Source organism: Simochromis diagramma, unplaced genomic scaffold (assembly GCF_900408965.1).
Source record: "Simochromis diagramma unplaced genomic scaffold, fSimDia1.1 OVJJ01000216.1, whole genome shotgun sequence".
Taxonomy (NCBI): Eukaryota; Metazoa; Chordata; class Actinopteri; order Cichliformes; family Cichlidae; genus Simochromis; species Simochromis diagramma.
In genome coordinates, this window is record NW_024386883.1 from 18,352,454 (window position 1) to 18,372,300 (window position 19,847).

A 19,847-nucleotide genomic window follows, 5' to 3' on the forward strand; every position below is an offset into this window, starting at 1 on the left:
TACCTCCCTCGTGGTTACTTCTTCCCTCCGTATGCTTTGTTTATACTGGGGGATGAGGAAGATGGCGTTGTGGTCAGACTTCCCAAAAGCCGGGTGTGAGACAGCTTTGTAGCCCTGCTTGTATGGCGTGTAGCAGTGATCCAAAATTCGATCCCCTCTCGTTGGACACGAGACATGCTGGTAAAAGTTTGGCATGACTTGTCTGAGGTTCACTTTATTAAAGTCTCCTGCTACAATGAGGGCTGCGCCCGGGTCCTTGTTTTGAAGCGAGCTCAGCACATCATGTAATTCGGACAAAGCCATACCTGTGTCCGCTTGGGGTGGGATGTAGACCGCCGTGGCGATGACTGAGGTGAACTCACGGGCCAGATAGAAAGGGCGGCACTTAATGCTCAGGAACTCCAGATGTGGCGAGCAGCCACTGGAGAGAGTAGAAATGCTCCTGGCATCACACCACTTTCTGTTTACCATGAAACACACTCCTCCACCTTTGGTTTTGTTCGACTCTGCCGTTCTGTCCGCGCGGAGCACAAAGAATGAATCCGACGGAGTTACGGCCTGGTCCGGCACGGTGGTGGTCAGCCATGTCTCCGTGAAGCACAGAATGTTGCAGTCCCTCATGTCACGTTGGAAGGTGACCCTTGCTCTTAGGTCATCGAGCTTGTTCTCCATGGATTGTACATTGGCCAGTAGGATACTGGGCAGTGGTGCGCGATGCGCCTGCTGTCTCAGTCTGTTCCTAATACCAGCGCGTTTTCCCCGGCGCTTCTTTGTTCTGCGCCTCGGATGAGCGGCCCGTCCTTTGTTGTTCTCCGCGCCGCGTAGAATCTCTGGCGGCCAGGAAGGGTCAGGTTTAAAAGTGTCCAAGATTAGATGTGCAACCTTGGCACCGATGTTTACAAGTGATCCGCTGTCGTATACTATAAGACTAGAGGATTTTGGGATGTAAACCAGAGCAAAAAATAAGTAAAAAACAAGAAAAGTGGATAGTCGGAGCGGAGCGGTCAGGAAGGCGTCTGGACGTGGCCGCGCCATCTTGTTTTTTTTTTTTTTTTTTTTTTTTTGTTTTTGTTTTTGTTTTTAGTGTAACGTTTTCAATGATGCTGTGAAAGAAGAATCATGTAATCCAAGGCCAGACTTATTCTGAAGCCAACCTATAAAACAGAGCAAAAAGGAAAAGATAATAATAAAGTAAAAAGAACTCTTCTGCTCCTTAAGAGTTCACTCATAGTACCTTTGTGTGTGGTGTTAAATCTCACCAAACATTAACAGATTTGATTGTTCTAAATAAACACGGTGAAACTAAACTTTTCATGAGTAAAAGCGGCACAGAAATGTTGAGGAAATGTGCCTGACTACACTATTGCACTTTTATCCCAACAGTTGCATAACATCAATGTTCAGGTTTCAAAATATAATAGACCATATACTACACACACATTTATGTTAACCCACTGCATGTCATATTTCATCCTAAATCCAGTATTTGGCTGGGTTCTCTACTAATGGGATTGTTCATGAAAGTGAACCTTGTTGTAACTTTCAGTGATATTGCTTCCTTTTTCTTGAGTTGATATTCCTACAACCAGGACCCTTTGGCTTACAAACCTGCCTCTGGAATTAGAAAGATAACATTGTCTGAGTTAATTAATTAAAGATATAACTTTGCTCCCTGGTGTTCTTCCTGTTCTCCCCCTGCCAGGAGGCAGCTTCCCACTCTCGCTGTCTGAAATTATAAATAATTTTGGCAATAGGTCCAGAGCATGGGGAGGATAAATGAATCCATGGTTAAAAAGTCTTTCCAAAGCTTGGAGATGCTATGAAAGTATCTCAAAAATGTGCCTTAAAAGTTGATCTTCATCTATTTTGGAAGAAGATGGATCCATTGGAAAGGAAAGACTCGGGGACATTTCTTTCATCCGTGTCTAGGAGAGTTTTTGCCTTGTAGATTGTCACTAACACTTTAAAGCCTTTAAAAATTAAAAGAGAAGCAATCAATACTTAATAAACTAAAATTACTGAAATTATAGTGAGCTTCCTTTTAAGAAGAACAGATGGGAGTTACTGCAGCTCCTCAGGCCACACATTCATTTAAACATATTTGTAAAGAACTGTAAACCGCTCAGAAACATGTTTGGTGCAGCCTTGTGTCAGTTTCCAATTAGCTCAAAGGATTTCAGCGAAAAATCTCAGTATACATCAGCCTCACGAACCATCCTGCTTTTCATTTCCCCAAAAAGCTGAACCAACCCAAACGGCACTACTTTTAATTAATGACTAAGTTAATGAGTGGGTAAGGAAACTGAATTAGAGAGGACGTGTGGAAGCTTTTTAGTTGCCAAAATTTAAGCCGTGTGATATTTTCACTGCTGTAAGAACGGACTGAAGCAGGTTTTTTATACGAATGCCTCACATCTGTAGGAGTTTGGCCAGCTGATATTATAGTGTCTCTTGGTTAAGTTGTTGTGTGCATTAAGTGAAGTCAGAGGTAAACATAATTAAGCAGAACAAACTAACTTGACCTTTTATTTTTAAACTCAAGAAAACATAGAAATATCCGGCATTACAAGTGTACAAGGTCATTCTCAAAAATGGTTTTATACTCATTTTGTTTTAATGACTATCGCCTTCTTTGGAGCTAGTCAATTTAGCCTTCAGTATAGGGTAAATGTAGCTAATAGGATCCAAAGGTTAGCAGCCCACTTTGACTATTTACTGATGTATTATTTGTGACAGCTGAAATGCTGTCAATTTGAACAGGTTTCCTGTGTGTGGTAATCAGGCTCTCTGGTGCTAGCTGGAATTTCTAGTGAAGTCTTTGTGTTAATGTTTTGTGTGTCTTTGATTCCCGGCAACGGTCCCAATTAGTTGAATATGTCTCTCTGCAATCCAGAACTGAACTGTTCCTGTGAACAGGAGAATTGTGTTTTCTCTTACCAACTTACCGTTCACCCCTAAACTTTTTGATTAGGCAAATCCAAAACCTTCACTTTGATTTTTGTGAGCTATTCAGAGGTTGACTGGTGGGCTGGTGTGTTTCACTGTCCTGCTGTATTACTGAAGTGCACTTGACTTTCAGAGCACAAACTGATTGCCAAACATTCTCCTTCAGAATTTTCTGTGGAGAGCAGAATTCATGGTTCCTAAAGCAGCCTCAGACCATCACACAACTACCACAATGTTTGAGAGTTGATATGTTATTTTTGTGAAATGCTATGTTAGTTTTATACCAGATATAACACAATGTGAAGATTCTCTTGAGTCCACAGAATATTTTCCTAAAAGTTTTGGGGATCATCAAGATATTCTCTGGCAAATGTGAGACGAGCCTTTGTGTTCTTCTTAAATTTTGCCTGACTCACCGGTGGGTGCCTTTTTTTTGTTTTGCCCACTCTCTTTCTTATTGTTGAATTAATAAATTCTGACCTTTATGGAGGCGAGTGCAGCCTACAGTTCTTTAGATATTCTCGGTTCTTTTGTGGCTTCCTGGACAAGTCGCCTATGTGCTCTTGGAGTCATCTTGGTAGGCTGGCGACTCCTGAGAAGGCTCACCACTGTGGATAATACCTCACACTGTGATTTACTGGAGTCCTAAAGTCTTAAAAATGCCTCTGTTGTATTTTTCAGGTGAATAGATTCAAAAGACTATTTCTCAGCTGTTTCTTTAGATCATGGCATTGTGTGTTGCTTTTTTGAGGTCTTTTAGTGTATTTCATTTTGTATAAATCCTCAATTTGTTCTTGTGTGGACTCAAGATGGGTGATTCTAAACAGACGTTCTGTGTTTTAAAAAACAACCAAAAGACCTCAGAAAGTTCGAGCTATTGGCGCCAATGGGAAAGACTAAGAAATGGACACAAATAATAATTTCCAACCTTTTCATTTCAGCGTTTTCAAATTATTTGATTGGAAAGGACCTTGTCCTTTTGAAATTTGTCACAATTAACAGCACAGCTTACATCACTGTAGGGTATGTTTTTAATGTTGTACACCTCTACATTAGGGTATGGTAGAGGAAATAATAATAAATAATAATACATTTTATTTATAGGCGCCTTTCAGACCCTCAAGGTCACCTGACAATAGTACAAAACATTAGCAGCAACACAATATAATAAGATATAGCAAAATAAAATGTAAACATAAGGTAAATGAGAAAAAAAAAACAAGCGTGAAAGTATAAAAGCTAAGCAAGGAAAAATAGACTAAGACCGGGTCAAGGGTATGCAATTCTGGATAGATGGGTTTTGAGACGTGATTTAAAAGTAGAGAGAGAGAAATGCCCAAACCCTCGCTCAATATTTAGAGGATGTTCATAAAAGAAACAGATGACTAATTTTGAAATACAGGGTAAAAAAGATGCAGACTCAACAGTGCCTCCAATATGTGCAAGTATTCAATATTTACAAAGTCATACAACCAGCAGACATTTTCTGTTGAACATGATATAATCCTACAAATCACAATACATAACATACAGACCATAGCAGACCAGGCTCCATCTCTGCCATCATGTTTAAAAGGGAGTCACACTAACTGTAGGACACTCTTCAACTGAATGAGATGCCCTTTGTTTTTTAGAGTGGATTCACAGAGTAAGTTTTGGGATATACCACTGTAGGGACTTCTCAGTAATGGAGACAAAAGCAAAGATAATAGTGAGTACCGATTTGTTGTCTAATTATACAATGTTTTAAGGTAAACATTGTGCAACTATGCATAACTTTCAGTAATTTTCTATTTTGTAGCAAGCTAGTAACATCTTAGCCGAAGCCTGTCTATGAAGCACAGAAGTGTTCTTCTGCTCTCTGAGGGAGATAAGCAGATGCAGGCCTGTTCAGCAGCACAAGGTGGATTTAGCATCCCGTGCCGAAGGCCGTCATTCGCAGACAGCTGCTATTAGAATGATAGTGCCTAGCCAAATGCTATTCTGCGTCCCTTCCATTCCTCTGTGGTGCTCTGCTCGTCTGCGTCGATTGGCAACATCTTTGGAGTGAGCTGAAGTGCTAACACTACTCCTCGTCTTGCTGCCTGGCGCGCCCCAAGAATGTTTCCTCCTTTGCACTCTGAAAATATGGCTAGGAGCCACAACTGATGCCTGGAAATGAATAATAAACTGTGTGAGGACTCCACAGGGCTGAGCAAGGACACGTGCTTCAGCGGAATTTTGGTTTCTTGACAGGTTGCGATTTGGGCATTTGCGTACCACCCTGCAGGATCTTGTCTCAGCTGGTGCAAGCTTCTGAGGGACCTTCTTGTTTGGATAACTTCTTTGTTGATTATTTTCTTTCTTTGTTTTTTTAAATTATCCCTGTCTGTTTTCATTCATTTGCTCCCTCCATTTTTTTTAATCATTGTTATGCTCTAGTCATGTTCTTAAACTGGGTATCATCACATAACTCAGCTTTACAAAAGCTTGGCTTCAGGGCCAATGACATACTCTTTTGATTTACTTTTGTTCATTCTGTCAGAAAAAGAAGAAAAGCTCAAAAGATTAGAGGAAACTTGGTTACAAATTCTGTCTTCTACTCCAATGTTTACTCTTTTGATCTCGTTTGATTTCTTTTCTTTTTTTAAATGACTGAGCCTGGTTTCCTGGTTTCCAGGAGTTGGTGCTACAGTAGTGACAAAAAAGGTCAGTTTCAGGCGCTTCAGTTATCATTTGTTGTCCCTAACCTATGTAGTGGCTTTCCTGATTTACATAAATTAGTTAACTTTACTTGGCCAGAAAATATGTGTGTTTTGCTATTTTTTCTTTATTTTTGAATTACCATTAATTGTATGATGAAAATACATTGCATGGTGTTAGACATTAAGTTTGGAAATATTGATTTTTAAACGCTCATGTAAAACTAAATCTGTTATCTTGGAGAACTGGACAGTAATTACAATATGGCACACTTCAATTAGCATGTCTATGTCTGTAGGTGTATGACTTCTCCCATTGTTATAAACACTTTGAAGACCTGGAATAGGCGAGTCTGATGTTGGTGGTGCAGCAGGGTCGAGGAGCAATGCCAGGGAGGCTTGCAGAGAAGCTGAAAGCAATTCAATAATTGCGCTCTCCCTGTTCCAGAGATGCCGGGACCTGGAGGAGAGGAAGAGCAGCTGGCAAAAGCTGGAAAGCTGTTGGGACAATGAACTGAAAAACTTACAATTGTAAAAAAACAAACCTTACTGGAGTCTACAGTGAGTATAAGTAAGTTTTTGTAGTCTTGTACAACATGCAGAGCTTAAGTAAATTGTAGTCATATATATTTATTTATTTATAATATAATTTATTTATAATAATAAATAAAGTACAACATCTTGCTTCTAAGAAATCTAAAACGCTGTACAATACAAGTACAACTTTTATTTTTCAAAGTAGTATTAGAAACTTATAGTTGATATTTCACTGATGATTACTTACCTTTAAATTTGAATGAATTTACAATAAGTGCCTTTATCATTTAGTATATTCTAATAATATTAAAAATATATATATATTCAAAATACAGAAGCCTCCTATAATGGTGCGTTCACACCGAACGCGATAGAAGCGACCAAAAAGCGCCACACGCCACAAACTGGTCGTTTGCACAGTTGCACCTTGAAGCGCGTCCAAAGCGAACTGGTCGCGCTTTAAAATATGCAATTTTCACGCACGTGAACTGTAAATGTGGGAGCAAGTAGTGCCAGCCGGTATGTTTGGAAGACGGCAGCTGTCAATATAGCGTTTGAAGAGAGAGTCTCCCTTCTCCATTTACTGTGGAGAGCAGAGCAGCGGCGTAAAGGATGTCCTCGCCGTACCTGGGTCCATCAGGTCCTTCACAAGCGTGAGCAGTTTGGTGAGTTTCACCACTTGCTCCAGGAGCTGCATCTGGATGACGGCCGCTTTCAGCGGTACCACCATCTGTCCCTCGCCCAGTTTGAGGAGCTGCTGTCCTGCATCGGTCCAAGCATCGCCCGCCCAGACATCAACCACAGGCGCTCACTCCCACCTGCAGAGCACCTGTCCATCTGTCTGATGTTAGTAAAAGTTTATAATATGTGAGCGGCCATCAGGCCTTGGTGTCCGGGTGAGGAAGCTGTTCATGGCTCACTTCTTGACAGAGAGAGCTGGAACTTGGCAGCCACAACGGCTCTTTTAAGAGCCACCCACAAACCTCTCAAGAGCTTTCCTGTCTAAATAGTTTAACCTCTTTATAATGTTTATTTTTTTTTATTCCTGTCTCTGTATAGAAAACAGCTGGTGTCATGTAGCTCAGGGTGATAAGCCACGGTGTTTAGTAGTATCCATGTCCTGCTGATGCTGTGACTCCATTCACTCAGTCACAGCGTCACTGACACCCGTCACCTGATTGGTTGTCGTGGCGCGACTTGTCGCTGGAGTTCAGATTTTTCCAACTTGAGCGGCAGATGCGATAAGCGCGAATGCACAAAATGCACCACATAAAATGCAGCGCGTATTTTACTTTGTGCTTCAAACGCATCAGTCGTGCTAATTGTTCACGCGAATCAGGCAGAAAAGCGTTTTTGTGATGCAAATCTGCTTCTGAAGTTTCTCGGGACCCCCAGTCGCGCTTCATCGCGCTTCTCCATTGACTTTACATGTAAACCTGACTCTGTGGTTGCTTCTATCACGTTCGGTGTGTACTAGACTAGTGTTAGACATTGATTTTAGACCAGAAAAAGGGAAAACATGGAAAAATGTTCTTTAAAAAAATAGTAGTACTAAGCAACAGAACATGTCCAGCAAACTAAAAATGTGATAGAAAGCTAATAAGACTTTTTTCAGCCTCTGAGTATTTACTGTAAATTAATGGACTGTATGGTCCACCCTGATGATGGTGGTAGAGACAACAGAGAAATCAAGAAAGTGCTAATGATCCAAAAATGTAATGAAAGCCAGATCAGTAATCTTGGTGCTGCACAAAACCAGCCAACAGTGCAACCAAGAAGAACTGGACTTTACAATATTTTCAAAATTTTCTATTAACTTCACCATCTACAAATACCTTACAGAACTATGCCATGTCTGAAAGTTGTAGATTATTGAACAGTTCCTGATGCCTAACCTGAAATGCATCAGGAATGGTCTGTCCTCATCCAGCAAATAGCTCAGCTATAAAGGAAAATCCACCCACACTGTGTAGCCATATGCACTTGGGGGGCGCAGCCAGGCCAGTCAGCCAGTAACATTTACCCTCAGTGATACTACACCTTTCTATCTTTAGCCTGTGGCAATGTGTGGATTGTGATTAATCGACAGGTTCCTGTAAACTTGAACATGAACATGTAACAAGTAATTGTCGATTTGTGTCATTACTAAACCACATGTTAACATGATACATTTTCTAGGGAAACATTGAAAATCAGGCAAAAGTCCTTTTTAAAAAAATATATTTAGAGGCTGCGTCACAGCTATATGTTCATATCCATCCAACAAACAACTTTCAATTTGACTCAAATCCACTAAGCATGAGAGTACCAGACGAAATATCAGAATGCAAATCCTGTAGGACTCCACAGAAAAACAATATTCTGTTTAATTTTGAACCGGAACGAAAGACCAACACTGCCGTCCTTAGGGCCATTTAGCTAGCATGTTTGAACAGAAGTTTAAAATATATTATTATTTTTTTCCATATGTGTGAAACGTGTAAACCTCTCTGCTTTGGCAATTTTCCAAGAGTGAAAAGGTAAAAACCAGCATTACTATTAGAGGTAGATGTTTATTAGTCAAGAAAAAGTCAAATGGACCAATTCTCCCGACTTAAATAACTCACACTCTCTTGAACTCTTAGATTTGAGCTCACCACCCAAACATGAAGATCCAAGAGATGATATTGTTGAAAGGCACTATAGGTAGTGTTTGAAGTAAGTACATAAGGCCTCAAAGGCAACCTGAATGAAGTAGTTTGCAATGTCAGCATTAAGGAATAGCTCCTCTTGTGCTGTGCTTGTAATGTGATGGCCAGCGAGCACTTGTTGTAATCTAGACTTTAGAATAACTAGCAGGGTTGTGCCAGAGACCTATTATATTAGCTTTGTATGAAACTATATCCCAGGTTGAAAACCTGTATTTAAAAGTTGATTCTCAAAAGTTCCAAAGCCCGGAAACCAAAGTCAACCTTCTGTCTTCAGAGATTTAGATAAATATTTCATTACTACTGGGTTTTTCCTTCTCACTTTTAGCCTTTTGGCTACTGATAATTTAGGCACTGAGACTATAACAGCAAGCTACAGCTGTGATTATAGTGAAGTTTCTTCTATAGTATGTTCTTTGTTTTGTTGGATTTTTTTTTTTTAATTTATACTCTTCATTTTACTGAACAAAGGCTTTTAAACTAAAGTTCCAGAGATAAAACCTAACATCAAAGCCAGGAAACATGTGTTCTGATCCATAAAGAAGACTATTATCAAAGATAAAAGAATAAGAAAGGGATGTAGGAACAGCAGCAGCATTGAAGGGATGCATATCAAACAAATGCACACAATGTATTTACTAAAAGATGCAGCAAAAAACAAGAAATAATTTACCAACTATTCTGTTAGGCTACACTGAGTGAAGAGGAGCTGAAACAGCTTGAAAACAATTATAGAGACAATATCCTGAGGAACATTTCCCAGGTTATTCGTCTATAAAATGTGGTTATTATACCTCCCAAAAGGAGCCTGTACACAAGATGAATATTTGTGAACGTCCTGTCAGTTCAGCAGAGATCCTGGCCTTCAGTGTCACTTACACTTTATTAACTGATGAGAGATCATTTGGTTTTCCATGAATTCGATGCAGGGCAATCTTTCCTTACAAGGCTGACATATGAGGCATATAAGTCTGTCCGTTATTTCCCTTGGCAGACCTGCAAACACAGATGTCGTTAGTCCGAGTAGATCATTGATCAGGTGACATTGATCCCATGATTACCCTGCTAAGGACAGCCAGTCAGAAGAAGGGTGACTTAAAGAGAGTGTGGCCTTAAAGAGGGGGAACTGAACATACTGCTTCAGACAGTTGATGAACTAAGATGTCCAGCTGTAAAAAGCTGATGGGGTCACCCCATCGGCAGGCCGGCGGACTGGCAGGCGGTTGGCATGGACATCCATTTTTATAAATATGATAACTTGAGAATGAAGGCATGTTGGATTTCCAAATAAATACCATAAGTGCATCTACTAAAAATCTTGGAAAAGTTTGATTTTAAAAACCTTGTTAATGCGATAAAACATGAGAAACATGCGAAGCTACAGTAATAAAGCTAAAACATATAGCTGTCACGGTGGCTGACAGAGGTACGACCCAAAAACAGGATTCAGACCACAGGGAATAAATGAATAGATGATTTTTAAACTAAATTACAAAATAACAAAACTAGGAAAAACAGACAAGTACAAATACTCCAAGGAGGTCACAGCATATAGCAGAGGCGAATGGAGACAACATGTACAGAAGGAGGATAACGAGCGAAGAGGCCACAGGTGGGACACAGCTGACACTTATGACTGACAAGACAGGGGAAACATAGCTGAACATAATAGACATGAAACATAAGACCATCAAAATAAAACAGGAAGTACAAACACTGAGACCAAGACATGTGGGCTTGACACATGGGGAGAAAACAGACAGACATGGGTACATGACTGGGAAAGCTGAAAGACACAGAGATGAGACTACGGAAGACTGAGCTCAAGAGAGACCAATATAGAACTAGTACATAGCCCATAACAGGACCATGACATATAGCTATGGATTAGAAGATTAGCTTAATAGGTTTCTTTGAAGATTGTGACGTTCACCGAATTTAAGTGATTCTTTTTTATCGAAAGTTAGAAGCAGTTTTTGGTGTAATGCTAACAAACAAGAAAGGACTTGAGGCTCCACCTCAGCTCTCCACAGAGCAATGACCTGAATCATCCATGTCGTCAGTTCAGCTGCTACACTTTTATGGTCCTCATATTGTGCTCTGCTGACTCACTACCAGAAAACCAAGGCTTGCTCGGATGATTTCTGATGTTATTTCCATTTTGGGATAACAAATAAAGAATGTAGGTCCTTTCTACAGGTACTTTTATATATTTGATTCATAACTTGTGAACACTGGTAAAAACAGCTTGCAGGAAGTAGCCACCACTGACAGGAGCTCTTGATTCTTTCCATCTAATCAGCTTTCATGTTGCAGAATTCTCTCATTAGCCTCATTAGTTAAATCATTAGAAAGTCTAATAAAAATAGCTTGTACTGTGTGGTAGCTTGCCTATATACTTCCCTTGACTCAAATCTGAGTCTTTCACTGATTTGGTTTAATCTCATCATCGGCAGGATGCCCAGGATGTCCTTTCTGCTCTTGGTCACCCATCTGATCATGCCTACACCAATAGCACTCCTGCCAATCCCATCAATCAGCTTTGAGGCATCAACTTTCCCATTTAGCTCAGCAGCTAATTGTCAAAGAGGATGTGGAGCAGAAGGAAATGTTTTAGATAAGCCTGCACTATAATTAGCAACCAACCTGGTGTTCTTCCAGTGTCTTCCAGAAGTGCTACTCCTGTCTAATTAGAGTCATTCAAACCTCTGCCGCATTGACAATTACATGCTGTGCTCCTTTCCCTTTTAGCTGTGGCACAAGTGGCGATGCTGCTCATCATCACTTGTGCCACAAGTGATGATTGCCATTTTAGAAGCACGAGGGGCATGTTTTAAGGGGGAAATCTTAGTCTGCGGGAGGGGCCATCACCCCAGAGAATGCACTGTCGCAATGATCAAGGCTATATGGCCAATGATATAATTGGTTGCTGATGAAATAAAGAATGATAAAAATGATGCCAGCAATGATTCATCCAGTCTTGTGAGAACATACATTTTTGATTCTAATAAACTTGATTACATCTTTACATGCTCGTGTACTTGTCATGCTTTTGGGTCCTTTAATGTGAGAATGACACTAAACTGCAGTGCAGAAGAATATCAGAAAAAACGCCCGTGGACTTGTGGTCTTGTCAGACTTATTCATGTACCAGAGTATCAGTAACGTTTATGTTTTTCTCAGGATGACAAATCTAAAGGTGGGCTGTGAAGAAGGCCACCAAGATTAGTGTGCAGACACCCACAGAGTCCTAAGAACAGGTCTAATCAGGCAGCATAAGTGAAAACACCATGCCCATGTGTGGGTGGACCATGGCTTCTAAAATCTGGCACTTAAATAAGACTATGAGAAATACTGATACTGACTCAACCACTTATCTCTGATTTTGTGGTTATATCGAGGTGATTACTGATCTTAATGTGTTTCATTTTCATAAGAAAAATATTTATTAGATGAAGATGCACTATATTCTTTAAAATCCAAACCACCTACAGTTATGATTACTGCACATTACTGATATAATCACATGTACTATGCCACGTGACAAATCTGTGAGGTTTTCGATCTTACATATAGTTATGTTTTTCTCATGTCATATCAGAAGTAGTTACCTTTCCTTAATAAAAAATAAATAAATAAAGATATTTTTTACGGAGCCCCGCAAAGGACATGGGAGGAAAAAAAAATTACGATGAACTTTTGCGAGATCTCGCAAAAATTCCATGGCGGCGGCTACTTAGTTGTAATATTACTCTTTCTGGGTCACAAAATAAACCTTTAAGATATTTTGAGGCGTGAATGTAGTTGTGTAAACGTCAAATGTGTGCTCTGTTTACAAGACATCACATATTTGCAAAAGTGCTGCGACGTTTTCGGAGATCTGACACCCACCATGTCAAAGCTAACGGGAGGTCGAGACCTACTACAGCCGGGAGGAACACCGCTCCCCCCACACATCGTGCCTCAACCTCCCGGTCGGCTTCGAGCTGGCAGCCTCCGAAGAATGCGGCTAAAAGTTTTGCGAGATCTCGCAAAAGTCCGTCTTAATTTTATTTTTCTCCCATGTCCCTTGCGGGGCTCCGTAATTCTTTACACTACTGTAATGTTTGTCAAAATCACCACATGCTATATCTGAACAAATCAGTAATATAAAACTGTGATGTGACCCATTATTTAGCGAGGGTCTGATTTTGGGCCTCAAACAAATCATTTGGTTAAATGTGATGTTTTGAATCAATATATACTGAGATAAATAACTGAGATCATAAATTTCGGGAAGCCATAGAAAAAACATGCATCATTTCATTATGTCTGATCCTCTCTTTAGGGTCAACTCCTCATCTGCATGCAAATCCAGACTGCTTCCAGCATGGCTATGATTGTATTCTTAGATAATTTCCTGGAATTCTTGTTCTTTTTTCCTTGTGCCTTTCTGATGTGTAATGGATCTCTTCCCGCGTGTAAAATTGGCAGCTATTTGACTTGAACTTAATTTTCAGGAAAGCAATGGAGTTGTAGGAATCCAAATCTGATAAGTAGGGTGGGTGGTGAGTGAAGATTGTGTTAATATTACCTATCCTAGAGCAAGCCATTGGTTAGTGAGGTCAGCACTTCTCTAGTTCAAAGTCATAAAGGCTTGGGCTGCGTGTTCTGCTGACATCAAAGTTGTTTTCACCTTAGACCAAGCCTATTCAAATGGCGGCCCGCGGGCCAAATGCGGCCCAGAAGCAACCTGCGAGTGGCCCTGCCTGTGGTCCTGGCAGAAACACAGAGAAAACGCAAAAAATTAGTTAATTAAAAAAAAAAATTAAAAATTCCTACAGCGTAGTGTAGACTGTGAATGCAACACTCCTAGTAGCCTAGCAATATTTAACCCACAATGCACCGTGATGTAAACATATTAAACAATCATCGTAATATATGATGCGACAACAGCATGTCTTTCTCACTCCAAAAGCGCAAAATTGACAATGAAAACTGTCGGTTTAACCCTGCCTGGACTGACAAATACTTATTCATTTTACCGAGTTTAATAATCTTACAACCGGAGTTGTACTACCATGGTGAGGGTCCTGTACAGCCCAAGAGAGAGCTGCAGCAGCTTCCCTTCGTGTTTGCTTCTTGGCGAAGAAGAAAAGGCCTTTCACAGATTCTGAAACAGCGAAATACTGCATGCTGGCCGTGGTGGATGCGGTGAAAAGTGATGAAAAAATTAAAGTAAGTGTGACATCTGCTATTAAAAACGTACCCCTGTCAGACAGTTCAAATATTCGTAGAGTTGAAGTTCTGCCGTCAGACGAGTTTGAAATGCTGTTAGATGACCTGAAGAAAACTGATGTAATGTCTATAGCAGGAGGTCACTGACAGAACTGATAATGCACAGTTGTGCGTATATGTCCGTTTTTTGGATGGGAAATTGCTCGGCTTGCTACCGTTAGAGGGACACACAGCTGGCGAAATAATGTTTGAGAAGATTTCAGCTCTTTTTGAGGAAAATGGTCTGGATATGAAGCGTGTCTGTATACTTGTGACGGATGGGGCTCCATCCATGGCAGGAAAAGTGAGTGGTCAGCGAAATATTTATTTTAATTTGAAAGGGAATTATCAAAATGTTTTTTTGTTATTATTATTATTATTATTATTATTATTATTATTATTATTTCAAATGTGCAAAAAATAGTTTAGTTATAGCTCCCTTTTTTTTTTTTAATGGACCTTTTGGTGTGCATTTGTGAGAGGTCACCAGATTTACAGGGGAATAGGAATAAAAAAAATACTTGTTTTTCAATACAGTTGTGTGGGTTTGAAATTGATCATGATCTGCTGCTTACTGGCTTCAAAAAAAATAGCTGGCCCAGATAAATTCCTTGGTTTGAAAATCTGGCCCAACTAACTTCGTAGTTGAATAGCCATGATGTAGAGGAAGTCCTGTTCAGTTAATATAGACAGTCAAGATATAGCACCAGGGTCTGCACTCTTAAAAAACACTTACAGGAAACTAATATTCAGGTGGTTCTGTTGATCCATGAATCAGGAACTTTTGAACATTTACCAAATACTTCACCATCATATGGAAAAAAGTGCTATGCTACTTTAATCTGTTTATTTCTTTCTGTCAAAGAAAAACTGATTTCCCTCAAAGCTTTTTTCGTTTTTCCTTCCCCCCCAACTCCTCCCTTACCCTGTCTCCTCTGCAGGATGATGGATGTGGCTTTGCAAATCATGAGCTCTCCACTGTCCCTCATCCACTGGGAGACCCTGTCTCAGCTCCATGTGCATTGTTCCCTGTCGTTCTCCCTTGTTTTCTCCTTCCTCTCTGCGTCTCTGATTTGTTTCCTCTTTCTGTCTCTCCTTCACATCTCCTCTCGCCTCTGTTTGATGATTGATGTCGCTTCATCAGCTTCTGCTATCCGAGGGGCTCTCGGGCCTGTGATGCCAGAGGACCCAGAGGACAGCGGCCAAGCCAAACCTTCCGAACGAGCTGCTCATTAAACTCATCATGGGAAACTAATGAGGATGAATTTGGAGCCTGGATGTGATTTAGTACCAAGGGAGTGCTGGGCTTCTCTCAAAGTGTCTGTTCATCTGTTATACTAAGATTACTGAGGCTGTTTCTTCTGTTTGGCTTTTGTTCTGTTCTTTTTCAATTTACCATTTAATTAAATACAAAACAAATATGAATATTATGAGATTATGAAAACATGTGGAGTGTGGTTACCCTGTGGGGTCTAAATCTTTATCTGTGTTGACCGTAACTCCAACCCTAATCATATACAGGGAGTGCAGAATTATTAGGCAAATGAGTATTTTGTCCACATCATCCTCTTCATGCATGTTGTCTTACTCCAAGCTGTATAGGCTCGAAAGCCTACTACCAATTAAGCATATTAGGTGATGTGCATCTCTGTAATGAGAAGGGGTGTGGTCTAATGACATCAACACCCTATATCAGGTGTGTATAATTATTAGGCAACGTCCTTTCCTTTGGCAAAATGGGTCAAAAGAAGGACTTGACAGGCTCAGAAAAGTCAAAAATAGTGAGATCTCTTGCAGAGGGATGCAGCAGTCTCAAAATTGCAAAGCTTCTGAAGCGTGATCATCGAACAATCAAGCGTTTCATTCAAAATAGTCAACAGGGTCGCAAGAAGCGTGTGGAAAAACCAAGGCGCAAAATAACTGCCCATGAACTGAGAAAAGTCAAGCGTGCAGCTGCCAAGATGCCACTTGCCACCAGTTTGGCCATATTTCAGAGCTGCAACATCACTGGAGTGCCCAAAAGCACAAGGTGTGCAATACTCAGAGACATGGCCAAGGTAAGAAAGGCTGAAAGACGACCACCACTGAACAAGACACACAAGCTGAAACGTCAAGACTGGGCCAAGAAATATCTCAAGACTGGTTTTTCTAAGGTTTTATGAACTGATGAAATGAGAGTGAGTCTTGATGGGCCAGATGGATGGGCCCGTGGCTGGATTGGTAAAGGGCAGAGAGCTCCAGTCCGACTCAGACGCCAGCAAGGTGGAGGTGGAGTACTGGTTTGGGCTGGTATCATCAAAGATGAGCTTGTGGGGCCTTTTCGGGTTGAGGATGGAGTCAAGCTCAACTCCCAGTCCTACTGCCAGTTTCTGGAAGACACCTTCTTCAAGCAGTGATACAGGAAGAAGTCTGCATCCTTCAAAAAAACCATGATTTTCATGCAGGACAATGCTCCATCACACGCGTCCAAGTACTCCACAGCGTGGCTGGCAAGAAAGGGTATAAAAGAAGAAAAACTAATGACATGGCCTCCTTGTTCACCTGATCTGAACCCCATTGAGAACCTGTGGTCCATCATCAAATGTGAGATTTACAAGGAGGGAAAACAGTACACCTCTCTGAACAGTGTCTGGGAGGCTGTGGTTGCTGCTGCACGCAATGTTGATGGTGAACAGATCAAAACACTGACAGAATCCATGGATGGCAGGCTTTTGAGTGTCCTTGCAAAGAAAGGTGGCTATATTGGTCGCTGATTGTTTGTTTGTTTTGAATGTCAGAAATGTATATTTGTGAATGTGGAGATGTTATATTGGTGTCACTGGTAAAAATAAATAATTGAAATGGGTATATATTTGTTTTTTGTTAAGTTGCCTAATAATTCTGCACAGTAATAGTCACCTGCACACACAGATATCCCCCTAAAATAGCTAAAACTAAAAACAAACTAAAAACTACTTCCAAAAACATTCAGCTTTGATATTAATGAGTTTTTTGGGTTCATTGAGAACATGGTTGTTGTTCAATAATAACATTATTCCTCAAAAATACAACTTGCCTAATAATTCTGCACTCCCTGTATTATCAGAATATTTTGGGTGGATTTTCATTTTTTGTTTGTTTTTGTTTTTTATTGTTCTCCAAAGTCTTTGCAAATAGGAAGACAAACAAAGCAATCACTTTAGGGTTAGGCTTTGGACTAGGGTAGAGTTTCTCACCAATGAACCCTAACCTGCAACCATAAAAAGGTCGATTAATGAATTAAACTGTCACTTTGAAGCTAATAGCTGGTGTCTCGCAGACATTCAGACTCTGGTTGCCTGGTAACCCTCTGATTTAGTCATATGTCAATCATAGGTGTCATTCACACTCACCTCAAAATTGAGAAAAGATTATCTCAGGAATGGCATGCTTTGTGTTGTCTGTAGTTAGTTTTTGCCTGTAGTCACCTGATGTCACTGAACTTCTACAGTCTCTGGTCACCACCTTGCTGCCAGTCACTTCCTGTGTAGACACAGCTTTGGATTTTAGAGGGTTACTGGACATATCAGATATATTAGTGTTCATATTGTAACAACCTCTGTGTTCTGAGGTTTTATGCAACTTGGGTTTAATATCTTTCCCGAGGATTTTTGACATGCTGACTAGATTAGCCAGGGATATAACACCAACCTTCCAATTAGAAGATGACCTATTTGACCTCCTGAGCTACAACCAACCATAGCAGAAGAAAATCTTATGTCTGTATTGTTTCATATGCTTTTTTTTTAAAAGTAGTTTACACAAGTTTCAGAATAGAGGTCTCGTTAATATTTCTGTCCACTGCAGCTCTGGCAGGTTTGAACAGGTGAATTTGCACAACAACAAAAAAAAGCATAATTCAATAGCTTTAACAGTTGGAGCAGGTCAGAACAACTGCTATACAACAAGTTACTGTATATCCACCAAACATAAAGATTTATACATAGAACTTCATCTGTGACTGAATTACTACTGATTTATGGCAAAAATGTTCCTGTTGTGCCACCTGGTTCCTCTGCCAGTCTGATCAGTCAGTTTTTCAGATTTAGGCAAAAATACAAAAACCATTGTTCTTGCTGTTATTATGTCTTTGTGTCTCACACTTTTACATCAGTGTCACCTCCCACTTTTGTTTCATTTTCAGTCTGAGCACACTTTGTGGCCCGTGATCCCCAAGCCCCCTGTGCTCTAACCATAACTTACAATCTGTATGCACAGGGCTGTGAGAGCGGTTGTAGGACTACATCTATATTCCATGTATAAAATATTCAGCCAGAAGGACTTCTCTTGGTGCTCAAAACTTCTTAAAAAAACCCCAACATTTAATACAGGTATATCAAAACATTTTCTAATAAAAAATGTAATACGTTGTACAGATTGCTGTTTATCGTTTTTCCGATTTATTTACAGCTACAAGCTTATACATTTGTCGAAAGCAACAAACAAAATGCAGCAGTCTTTGTGTGTTTATATTCAGTTTAAAAGTGCTTTTCTTCATTACATTCCCTAATTTGGATTCACAATGGTCCAGGGACTATCAACCCGTCTGTGTCATTTAATTATAGGTGTATGAAATGAGAGCATTTCCTCCCGTACTCCTTTAATGTTTCCTGGAATTGATAAGAGTGAGGAAGCTCATCACATTACATTGCAGAGCTGTGATCCTCCTTTGTTGCGGCTCACTCACACTAATGGGCCTCATCAGCTTCGCAGGCAGATACTCGACTATTAGCCAAGAAGAGGCAAAAACCGTAATGGGAAACATAGACATGGATAAGAAGGAAAAGAAGATGGGATGTAGTCAGGAAAGGAGAAAAAACAGGAGGGAGTGGGACATGGAATAAAGAGAACAAGAAAGAATGGCATTAAAGGCTAACCGAACTAACACTTTACAGTGATGGAAACTGAAAATCCTACTTGATGTTGGAGCTACAATAGTTAAGTCCTGGGTGTGAAACTATATAATTGACTGAGACAGGACTCTCTTCCAGACACTAAACCAAGGCACAATGTACATTTCAATTCCTTTAATTTTAAATATGTTTATATTGTCTATCCTGTAAAATAGTCAGATGTCTATTCATATTAATGTACAGAATTCACCTGCTTGCTGCTACTACTGCACATTCACCCAGTGTATATACTATATGTCTGTATATATATAACCTCCTGAGACCCAGGGGAAAAAAAGTATTTTGATTTTGATTTTTTTCAGATAAATCAAGTGTTGGGATGGTAAAAAACACATTACAAAAACAAAATTGTTTTTAACTAATTTTATTTAAATTTTACAACATGTGCACTACAGTGCACAAGGGGAGTTCATTGATCACGAATGTGAAACTAACAAAATTCAAGAGCTATTTAAGAAAATTAAATGCTCCACTGAAATTTTTGTAAGCAGGATATTAAAACTTATTTATATAATAATATCATAAAAATGTAGATCATGGGTCAACTTAGAAGTCACTGACACTTCACTAGCTGTAAACCATTGGTTCAGGAACAAGTAATTGCACTGGGCTTTCTATTTCACAAAAGTCAATTCATTTATGATATCTGAGGAAGTACTGTGATTTTTTTTATTTGGAGACACAAAGGAACATTTGGCACTTCCCACATCTCACATATCTTTTACTGTTGCACCCAAACATTCTACAACTGAAATGCCTTGGACTGTTAACCATTTCAGGCAAGTGGAGTGAACCATATTTTGTTACAC

General features: G+C 39.9%; 1 long non-coding RNA gene across 1 annotated transcript; it reads right to left on the reverse strand.

The window, feature by feature from the left end:
• Positions 1–6,126: 6,126 nt before the first annotated feature.
• Positions 6,127–19,565, reverse strand: LOC120734012. The gene is made up of 3 exons (XR_005695947.1): positions 19,370–19,565; positions 12,618–12,626; positions 6,127–6,141 (listed from the first exon to the last, which is right to left on the reverse strand). It is a non-coding gene; the product is annotated as an uncharacterized LOC120734012 (long non-coding RNA).
• Between the last annotated feature and the right edge of the window lie 282 nt (positions 19,566–19,847).